Source organism: Coregonus lavaretus (genome assembly GCF_964263955.1).
Source record: "Coregonus lavaretus genome assembly, chromosome: 18".
In the NCBI taxonomy this organism is placed as follows: domain Eukaryota; kingdom Metazoa; phylum Chordata; class Actinopteri; order Salmoniformes; family Salmonidae; genus Coregonus; species Coregonus lavaretus.
In genome coordinates, this window is record NC_140005.1 from 2,527,282 (window position 1) to 2,538,593 (window position 11,312).

General features: G+C 45.4%; 1 protein-coding gene across 1 annotated transcript in view; it reads left to right on the plus strand.

Moving 5' to 3' along the window:
- Positions 1–11,312, plus strand: part of LOC311145278 (vam6/Vps39-like protein) — a gene marked incomplete at its 3' end in the record, with an annotated part of 69,539 nt that overhangs the window by 16,456 nt on the left and 41,771 nt on the right.

Sequence of the window (11,312 nt, forward strand, 5' to 3'; positions counted from 1 at the left end):
TGTTAAGGACGCTTCCATTAATAAGTGTTGGAACATGCCCAACTACGTCAACGATTTTAATTGGCTGATGCAGAACTTGTTCCAGGATATAATCACTGTCACCTGGTGAGGCTAGCATAGGGCTAATGTGTGCCATTTTATCTGATTGCACCAGCTACAATTTAGCGTTAAGTCACGTGCAAGTAAATCAACGATTTTAATTGGCTGATACGCATCATCAAGCCAAAGAAACTGTTTAAATGTAAACGATTGCTTATGTTCGAAAGTATAGCCCTGGTTAATGTAACTTGATACATTTACATTTTCATCATTTAGCAGACGCTCTTATCCAGAGCGACTTACAAATTGGTGCATTCACCTTATGATAGCCAGTGGGACAACCACTTTACAATATATATATTTTTTGGGGAGGTGGGGTAGGGGGAGGGTAGAAGGATTACTTTCATCCTATCCCAGGTATTCCTTAAAGAGGTGGGGTTTCAAGTGTCTCCGGTAGGTGGTGAGTGACTCCGCTGTCCTGGCGTCGTGGGGGAGCTTGTTGGACCATTGGGGTGCCAGAGCAGCGAACAGTTTTCACTGGGCTGAGCGGGAACTGTGCTTCCGCAGAGGTAGGGGGGCCAGCAGGCCAGAGGTGGATGAACGCAATGTCCTCGTTTGGGTGTAGGGACTGATCAGAGCCTGAAGGTACGGAGGTGCCGTACAGCTCACAGCTCCGTAGGCAAGCACCATGGTCTTGTAGCAGATGCAGGCTTCAACTGGAAGCCAGTGGAGTGTGCGGAGGAGCGGGGTGACGTGAGAGAACATGGGAAGGTTGAACACCAGAAGGGCTGCAGCGTTCTGGATGAGTTGTAGGGGTTTAATGGCACAGGCAGGGAGCCCAGCCAACAGCGAGTTGCAGTAATCCAGACGGGAGATGACAAGTGCCTGGATTAGGACCTGTGCCGCTTCCTGTGTAAGGTAGGGTCGTACTCTGCGAATGTTGTAGAGCATGAACCTACAGGATCGGGTCACCGCTTTGATGTTAGCGGAGAATGACAGGGTGTTGTCCAGGGTCACGCCAAGGCTCTTCGCACTCTGGGAGGAGGACACAACGGAGTTGTCAACCGTGATGGCGAGATCATGGAACGGGCAGTCCTTCCCCGGGAGGAAGAGCAGCTCCGTCTTGCCGAGGTTCAGCTTGAGGTGGTGATCCGTCATCCACACTGATATGTCTGCCAGACATGCAGAGATGCGATTCGCCACCTGGTTATCAGAAGGGGGAAAGGAGAAGATTAATTGTGTGTCGTCTGCGTAGCAATGATAGGAGAGACCATGTGAGGATATGACAGAGCCAAGTGACTTGGTGTATAGAGAGAATAGGAGAGGGCCTAGAACTGAGCCCTGGGGGACACCAGTGGTGAGAGCACGTGGTGCGGAGACAGATTCTCGCCACGCCACCTGGTAGGAGCGACCTGTGAGGTAGGACGCAATCCAAGAGTGAGCCGCGCCGGAGATGCCCAACTCGGAGAGGGTGGAGAGGAGGATCTGATGGTTCACAGTATCAAAGGCAGCAGATAGGTCTAGAAGGATAAGAGCAGAGGAGAGAGAGTTAGCTTTAGCAGTGCGGAGAGCCTCCGTGACACAGAGAAGAGCAGTCTCAGTTGAATGACCAGTCTTGAAACCTGACTGATTTGGATCAAGAAGGTCATTCTGAGAGAGATAGCAGGAGAGTTGGCTAGAGACGGCACGCTCAAGAGTTTTGGAGAGAAAAGAAAGGATGAGGATCGGATGTCATCAACCTTCTTTTCAAAATGGTTGACGAAGTCATCCACAGAGAGGGAGGGGGAGGAGGAGGAGGATTCAGCAGGGAGGAGAAGGTGGTAAAGAGCTTCCTAGGGTTAGAGGCAGAGGCTTGAAATTTAGAGTGGTAGAAAGTGGCTTTAGCAGCAGAAACAGATGAAGAAAATGTAGAGAGGAGGGAGTGAAAAGATGCCAGGTCCGCAGGGAGTCTAGTTTTCCTCCATTTCCACTCGGCTGCCCGGAGTCCTGTTCTGTGAGCTCGCAATGAGTCGTCAAGCCACGGAGCAGGAGTGGAGGACCGAGCCGGCCGGGAGGATAGGGGACATAGAGAGTCAAAAGATGCAGAAAGGGAGGAGAGGAGGGTTGAGGAGGCAGAATCAGGAGATTGGAGAGAGAAGGATTGAGCAGAGGGAAGAGATGATAGGATGGAAGAGGAGAGAGTAGCGGGAGAGAGAGAGAGTGAAGGTTGCGACGACACATTACCATCTGAGTAGAGGCAGAGTGAGTAGTGTTGGAGGAGAGCGAGAGAGAAAAGGATACAAAGTAGTGGTCGGAGACTTGGAGGGGAGTTGCAGTGAGATTAGTAGAAGAACATTATCTAGTAAAGATGAGGTCAAGCGTATTGCCTGCCTTGTGAGTAGGGGGAGACGGTGAGAGGGTGAGGTCAAAAGAGGAGAGGAGTGGAAAGAAGGAGGCAGAGAGAAATGAGTCAAAGGTAGACGTAGGGAGGTGAAAGTCACCCAGAACTGTGAGGGGTGAGCCATCCTCAGGAAAGGAACTTATCAAGGCGTCAAGCTCATTGATGAACTCTCCAAGGGAACCTGGAGGGCGATAAATGATAAGGATGTTAAGCTTGAATGGGCTAGTGACTGTGACAGCATGGAATTCAAATGAGGAGATAGACAGATGGGTCAGGGGAGAAAGAGAGAATGTCCACTTGGGAGAGATGAGGATTCCTGTGCCACCGCCCCGCTGACCAGATGCTCTCGGGGTATGCGAGAACACATGGTCAGACGAGGAGAGAGCAGTAGGAGTAGCAGTGTTTTCTGTGGTAATCCATGTTTCCGTCAGCGCCAAGAAGTCGAGGGACTGGAGGGTAGCATAGGCTGAGATGAACTCTGCCTTGTTGGCCACAGAACGGCAGGTCCAGAGGCTGCCGGAGACCTGGAACTCCACGTGGGTCGTGCGTGCAGGGACCACCAGGTTAGAGAGGCAGCAGCCACGCGGTGTGAGGCGTTTGTATAGCCTGTGCGGAGAGGAGAGAACAGGGATAGACAGACACATAGTTGACAGGCTACAGAAAAGGCTACACTAATGCAAAGGAGATCGGAATGAAATTAACTAAACATCTGGGGAAACGAGGCCTCCCTCACTAACCTTTCACTGAAACACTCAAATATAACTCTTTCAACTTCCACTTTAGAAATGATAATTGCTGTAATCTACAGTAGTTCAATGTTTCCAGGAATAGACTAACTTAGTTTATTCAGCTAGCTAACTTGGTACAGTATTCTTCTGTGAAAACCGCCCAGGGCACCATATCCTATGACACCATAGCTAACTAGCATGCTAGCATCCAATAAGACACGGTTTAGCAGCAATACTTGGTTACAACAAACTACCAATGGATCATTCATGTCCGTTTCTAGTTCCTTTCATAACGCAGAAGTAATTAAACGTTGGCTAGCTAGCACAAAGTCAGTCATGCTAGCTACACAAGTGTACTACACATCTCAAATGTTCAGAAAGTGAAGCTTGCGTTGCAAAATTCTCATTGACTAAAATGATACAGTACTGCTAGCTGGTAATGTTGGCTAGCTAGCAGTGGCTGCGGTGTTGAATGTTTGAAAATGTAGCTGGCTAGCTAACCTCGATAGTTTCTCTATACTACACCTTTGTATTTTGCTACCAAGACAACTATGTAGCTAGCTGACTTTACACTAATCAAATCGTTCCGTTGAAATATGTTTAATTGCTACAGTACTGCTAGCTGGTATAGTTGGCCAGCTAGCAGTGGCTGCGGTGTTGCTACCCGCTAGCTAGCTAGCTTTAATGGTCCAGGTAGTGGGTTAGTTAGCTAGCCTCATGCTTCACCGGGCTCAGACGAATACAATAACTACCTACAATACCTAACTACAATCTAAATACATGGTTTAAGCTTTACTCAACGCCATATAAAGTAGAAGCCAAGCTTACCTCCTGCTTAGAGAAACACAACCTCACCCCATCGCTCCTCAGTAGCTATGTATCTCAAGCTACATAGTTGATAACAGTTTGGTTGTAATTCTCCTGTCATCCAGCAGGGATGTTGATCACTGTTTGGTTGTAATTCTCCTGTCATCCAGCGGGGGCAGTAAGAGTCCGGTTTGATGTTCCTATCCGGAAGTGGAGATGGGATTTTAGACTCCCTGTTCTCCTTATTCAGAGTTCCATTGTTAACTCGCTTGTCCCCAATCACTCTCTTCTTCACTTAAACCATTTTTATTCTTTTTTTTTTTCTCTTGTCCTCTGTGTAGTTTTATTATCTTGCAGTTAATATGTTTAGCAGATGCTTTTATCCGACTTACAGTCATCCGTGCGTACATTTTACATATGGGTCTTCCCGGGAATCGAACCCACTATCCTGCCATTGCAAGCGCCATACTCGATCAACTGAGCTACGGAGGACAACACAACCCAGCACGTGCTGTGTTGTCAGTTTGAATACAGGCAAGCTGGGGAACACAATGTGGAGCTGTCTATTTTGGCCTGAGCCTGTCCGCTTTTCTAAAGACCTGAGAGACAAAGAAGATGGAAATGAAGTGACTTTGTATTTTAAAGGCTCTTTTGTCTTCTGTCTGTATCTCATTGTAATGCAGAAGTAACGGTCTGAAAGGGGTGTAGTGGCTTCCTTTCCTCTTTACCATAGCCACTGCCCTAGCCTGAAGCGGGGTTGTTTCGGACGCATACAGTCCACACTCAACGTTTCCAAACGGCCAAACATTCAATGAGATCCAGGGATATAGTGCAACAAAAATGTTTATTCTTCTTATCTAACAAAAAGGTATTCTCCAATCAACTTAAAGCAGAGATTACTTGAAATGCAAATACATAATATAATATGACCTGTCTGTCTGTATTTCTGTATGTCTATATGGTCAAAAAACTATACCGCTCCCGCATCTAGCAAGGACTCCTCCCCCCGAAGGCCCAACTTCCTGCCTTTATACTAACACAGTACAATGAATGGGCAAGAGGGGGGGCCAAAAACTGAGTTACACTAATAACAAATGAATATATCTCAATCCGGTAAATAAATCATAAAGGTACGTACCTAATATTTCATCATATACATTAATATTTAATATATTTACACAAATGTACATGGAGCTCAGTATGTTCAGTCTTTTATACAAAATATGCCCAAATCGGCTCTAACAAGGGGAAATGAAGTTCGAAGCTACTAAGGTTTCAATTCAAACAGCAATTTCCTCATTTACATTGAGCCGACTGACCGTGTGGTTTTGGCAGGACAGGAAGAGAATCGGCCAAGCGTTATATCCACATACCTCTATATCCACACACCTCTATATCCACACTCCTCTATATCCACTCCTCTATATCCACACACCTCTATATCCACACTCCTCTATATCCACACTCCTCTATATCCACACACCTCTATATCCACACTCCTCTATATCCACACACCTCTATATCCACACCTCTATATCCACACTCCTCTATATCCACACTCCTCTATATCCACACTCCTCTATATCCACACACCTCTATATCCACACACCTCTATATCCACACACCTCTCTATCCACACTCCTCTATATCCACACTCCTCTATATCCACACTCCTCTATATCCACACACCTCTATATCCACACACCTCTATATCCACACTCTTCTATATCCACACACCTCTATATCCACACACCTCTATATCCACACACCTCTATATCCACACTCCTCTATATCCACACACCTCTATATCCACACTCCTCTATATCCACACTCCTCTATATCCACACACCTCTATATCCACACTCCTCTATATCCACTCCTCTCTATCCACACTCCTCTATATCCACACACCTCTATATCCACACACCTCTATATCCACACTCCTCTATATCCACACTCCTCTATATCCACTCCTCTATATCCACTCCTCTATATCCACACTCCTCTATATCCACACACCTCTATATCCACACTCCTCTATATCCACACTCCTCTATATCCAAACTCCTCTATATCCACACCTCTATATCCACACACCTCTATATCCACACTCCTCTATATCCACTCCTCTATCCACACTCCTCTATATCCACACTCCTCTATATCCACTCCTCTATATATCCACACCTCTATATCCCCACCCCTCTATATCCACTCCTCTATATCCACACCTCTATATCCACACACCTCTATATCCACACACCTCTATATCCACACCTCTATATCCACACACCTCTATATCCACACACCTCTATATCCACTCCTCTATATATCCACTCCTCTATATCCACACCTCTATATCCACACTCCTCTATATCCACACACCTCTATATCCACACTCCTCTATATCCACTCCTCTATATCCACACACCTCTATATCCACACACCTCTATATCCACACTCCTCTATATCCACACTCCTCTATATCCACTCCTCTATATATCCACACCTCTATATCCCCACTCCTCTATATCCACTCCTCTATATCCACACCTCTATATCCACACACCTCTATATCCACACACCTCTATATCCACACACCTCTATATCCACACCTCTATATCCACACACCTCTATATCCACACACCTCTATATCCACACACCTCTATATCCACACACCTCTATATCCACACACCTCTATATCCACTCCTCTATATCCACTCCTCTATATATCCACACCTCTATATCCACACTCCTCTATATCCACACACCTCTATATCACACACCTCTATATCCACTCCTCTATATCCACTCCTCTATATATCCACTCCTCTATATCCACACCTCTATATCCACTCCTCTATATCCACACACCTCTATATCCACACACCTCTATATCCACTCCTCTATATCCACACTCCTCTATATCCACACTCCTCTATATCCACACTCCTCTATATCCACACACCTCTATATCCACTCCTCTATATCCACACTCCTCTATATCCACACTCCTCTATATCCACTCCTCTATATCCACACTCCTCTATATCCACACTCCTCTATATCCACTCCTCTATATCCACTCCTCTATATCCACTCCTCTATATCCACACTCCTCTATATCCACACTCCTCTATATCCACACTCCTCTATATCCACACTCCTCTATATCCACACACCTCTATATCCACACCTCTATATCCACACTCCTCTATATCCACACGCCTCTATATCCACACGCCTCTATATCCACACTCCTCTATATCCACACTCCTCTATATCCACACACCTCTATATCCAAACTCCACTATATCCACACTCCTCTATATCCACTCCTCTATATCCACTCCTCTATATCCACACTCCTCTATATCCACACACCTCTATATCCACTCCTCTATATCCACACACACACACACACACACACACACACACACAGAGAGAGTACAGTCTGATATTTGCTATTAATGCTTACTAAGACCTTGGATCTCCCCCTGGGTTCAGTCATTCTAACCCCATCCTCCTCCTCAGCTCAGCCCCATCCCAGGCCGGTCTGTAGAGTGAGTTGTAATATGTCATTCTATGGTTGTAGATAGCTGGCGCCACTAGGATTTCCTCCCTGCCCTGCTAGCCTCCAGGTCTCGCGGTCTCCACACAGCCAGACACCTCATGTTGTCCAGACTTAGTCTTGTTGTATGAACTTCAATAACTGGAAGACTTGAGGAGACACGTTTCTGATCCCAAAGTTGTTTTGTGAACACTTTTAGTAGGTCTTGTTTCTGTGTAGATGGTGTCGAAATCGCATAAAAATGTATCTGATGATTTATGTACATTGGATAGTGCCCTCATTGATTGTTTCCCCACCTATACAGTACATATCTGGACATCTGGATTGATGATGGGCTTTCCTTCAAAAAGCATGTTAAGGGTTTAAGAAGTTAACAATTTAAAATGGGCTTCTTTTAAAGGAATAGGTACTTTTTCATTAAATAGCAGAAAACAAATAATTCGGTCAATATCGATTTATAGGCTATGGCGATATCGTCTCTATACACTGAACAAAAGTATAAAATGCAACAATTTCAAAGATTATACCGAGTTACAGTTCATTTAAGGAAATCAGTCAATTGAAATAAATAAATTAGGCCGGAATCTATGGCTTCCACATGACTGGGTATACAGATGTACATCTGTTGGTCACAGATACCTTAAAAAAAAAAAAGGTAGGAGCATGGATCAGAAAACCATTCAGTATCTGGTGTGACCACCATTTTCCTCATGCAGTGTGACACATGTCCTTTGCATAGATTTGATTAGGCTGTTGATTGTGGCCTGTGGAATGTTGTCCCGCTACCCTTCAATGGCTGTGTGAAGTTGCTGGATATTGGCGGGAACTGGAACATGCTGTCGTACATGTCGATCCAGAGCATCCCAAACATGCTCAATGGGTGACATGTCTGGTGAGTATGCAGGCCATGGAAGAACTGGGACATTTTCAGCTTCCAGGAATTGTGTACAGATTCTTGCGACATGGGGCCGTGCATTATCATGCTGAAACATGAGGCGATGGCGGCGGATGAATGGCACGACAATGGGCCTCAGGATCTCGTCATGGTATCTCTGTGCATTCAAATTGCCATCGATAAAATGCAATTGTGTTCGTTGTCCGTAGTTTAGTTTATGCCTGCCCATACCATAACCCCACCGCCACCATGGGGCATTCTGTTCACAGCATTGACATCAGCAAACCGCTCGCCCACACGATGCCATACAAGCTGTCTGCCATCAGCCCGGTACAGTTGAAACCGGGATTAATCCGTGAAGAGCACACTTCTCCAGCGTGCCGGTGGCCATCGAATGTGAGCATATGCCCACTGAAGTCGGTTACAACGGCAAACTGCAGTCAGGTCAAGATGAGCTTCCCTGAGACGGTTTCTGACAGTTTGTGCAGAAATTCTTTGGTTGTGCAAAACCACAGTTTCATCAGCTGTCCGGGTGGCTGGTCTCAGATGATCCCGCAGGTGAAGAAGCCGGATATGGAGGTCCTGGGCTGGCGTGGTTACACGTGATCTGTGGTTGTGAGGCCGGGTGTATGTACTGCCAAATTCTCTAAAACGGCGTTGAAGGCGGCTTATAGTAGAGAAATGAACATTCAATTCTCTGGCAACAGCTCTGGTGGACATTCCTGCAGTCAGCATGCCAATTGCACGCTCCCTCAAAACTTGAGACATATGTGGCATTGTGTTGTGTGACAAAACCACACTATTTAGTGGCCTTTTTATTGTCCCCAGCACAAGGTGCACCTGTGTAATGATTATGCTGTTTAATCAGCGTTTTGATATGCCACCTGTCATGTGGATGGATTATCTTGTGCACAACACCTCCTATACTAGGCAATGTCAGAGGACCAAAAAATGGTCAAAGACTCCAGTCACCGAAGTCATAGACTGTTCTCTCTGCTACGGCACCGCAAGCGGTACCAGAGCGCCAAGTCTAGGTCCAAAAGGCTCCTTAACAGCTTCTACCGCCAAGCCATAAAACTGCTGAACAATTAATCAAATGGCCACCCGGACTATTTGCTTTGACAACCCCCCCCCCTACTCGCTGTTTATTATCTATGCATAGTCACTTTACCCCTACCTACATGTACAAACTACCTCGACTAACCTGTACCCCTGCACATTGACATTGACTCGGTACTGGTACCCCCTGTATATAGCCTCATTATTGTTATTTTATTGTGTTACTTTAGTTTATTTAATACATATTTTCTTAACTGCATTGTTGGTTAAGGGCTTGTAAGTAAGCATTTCACGGTAAGGTCTACACCTGTTGTATTTGGCGCATGTGACGAATACAATTTGATTTGATTCTGTATCAGAAAGTAGGCTGGCCCTCTTTTGAAGTTTTTGATACAGTGCCTTCGGAAAGTATTCACACCCCTTGACTTTTTCCACATTTAGTTGTTACACATTTTGTTGTTGCCTGAATTTAAAATGGATTAAATCGAGATGTTGTGTCAATGGCCTACTACACCCAATACCCCATCATGTTAAAGTGGAGTTTTGTTAGTAGAAAATGTTCTAAATGAAAAGTTGGGAGGTAATACGGTCCGCATTTGATTGTGAGGTAGTCTAGGTCGGGTGAACTAAAGGACTTGAGTTTCTGTATGTTATCACAATCACACCATGAGTAGTTAATCATGAAACATACACCACCACCCTTCTTCTTCCCGGAGAGTTATTTATTCCTGTCTGCGCGATGTACTGAGAACCCAGCTGGCTGCATGGACGGGGACAGTATATCCCGAGAGAGAGCCATGATTCCGTGAAACAGAGTATGTTACAGTCCCCTGATGTCTCTCTGGAAGGAGATCTTCGCTCTGAGCTCGTCTACTTTATTGTCCAGAGACTGAACATTAGCCAGTAATGTACTCAGAAGCGGTGGATGGTGTGCATGCCTCCTGAGTCGGACTAGAAGTCCACTCCGAATACCTATTTTTTTGGCTGTATGTAATAACACAAAAATAAATTCTGGGCTAATAATGTAAGAAATAACACACAAAAAAAACAAAATACTGCAAAGTTGCTTAGGAGCTAGAAGCCGAGCAGCCATGTCTATCTATCTATCGATCTATGACCTCCTAATATTGTACAACCTGTGTGTCTCTTCATTGGCCTGGCTATTGTTTGTTTGAATTCAAGACCAGATTGATCTCAGTTTGTCAGAGTAGCCACTCATTTCGGTCATTAGTGTATTAAAATAGATTCAGCTAATATCTTCTATCATGTGAATGATGTAGAATTTCATGAAATGTATTTTTTTAAAGGAAAAATAAAAAAAATCCGGACCCTGCTAACAAATGTTCCCCATGTGTGGAAATCCTAAAAACACCACTGTATCCTATGGCACATCGCAAATGCAATTATGGCTTTATTATGAAGTGGTGCTTTCTTCAACAGTAAATTGACCACGCAAAGAGTTGCATCATGGTGCACAGATTTGTTTACAGAAAATGGGGTGGGGTGGGACTGTATGACTTCTTAACCTGGCCCTGTTGGTGATGTGTGGGCTGGAAAACAGACCTTGGTCTCAGCATTGGGAGTGTATTCACCTGAATAAGCAGACAGTAATGGTAACCTCAAGCCTCACCTGCCCAGTAATGGTAACCTCAAGCCTCCCCTGCCCAGTAATGGTAACCTCAAGCCTCCCCTGCCCAGTAATGGTAACCTCAAGCCTCCCCTGCCCAGTAATGGTAACCTCAAGCCTCCCCTGCCCAGTAATGGTAACCTCAAGCCTCCCCTGCCCAGTAATGGTAACCTCAAGCCTCCCCTGCCCAGTAATGGTAACCTCAA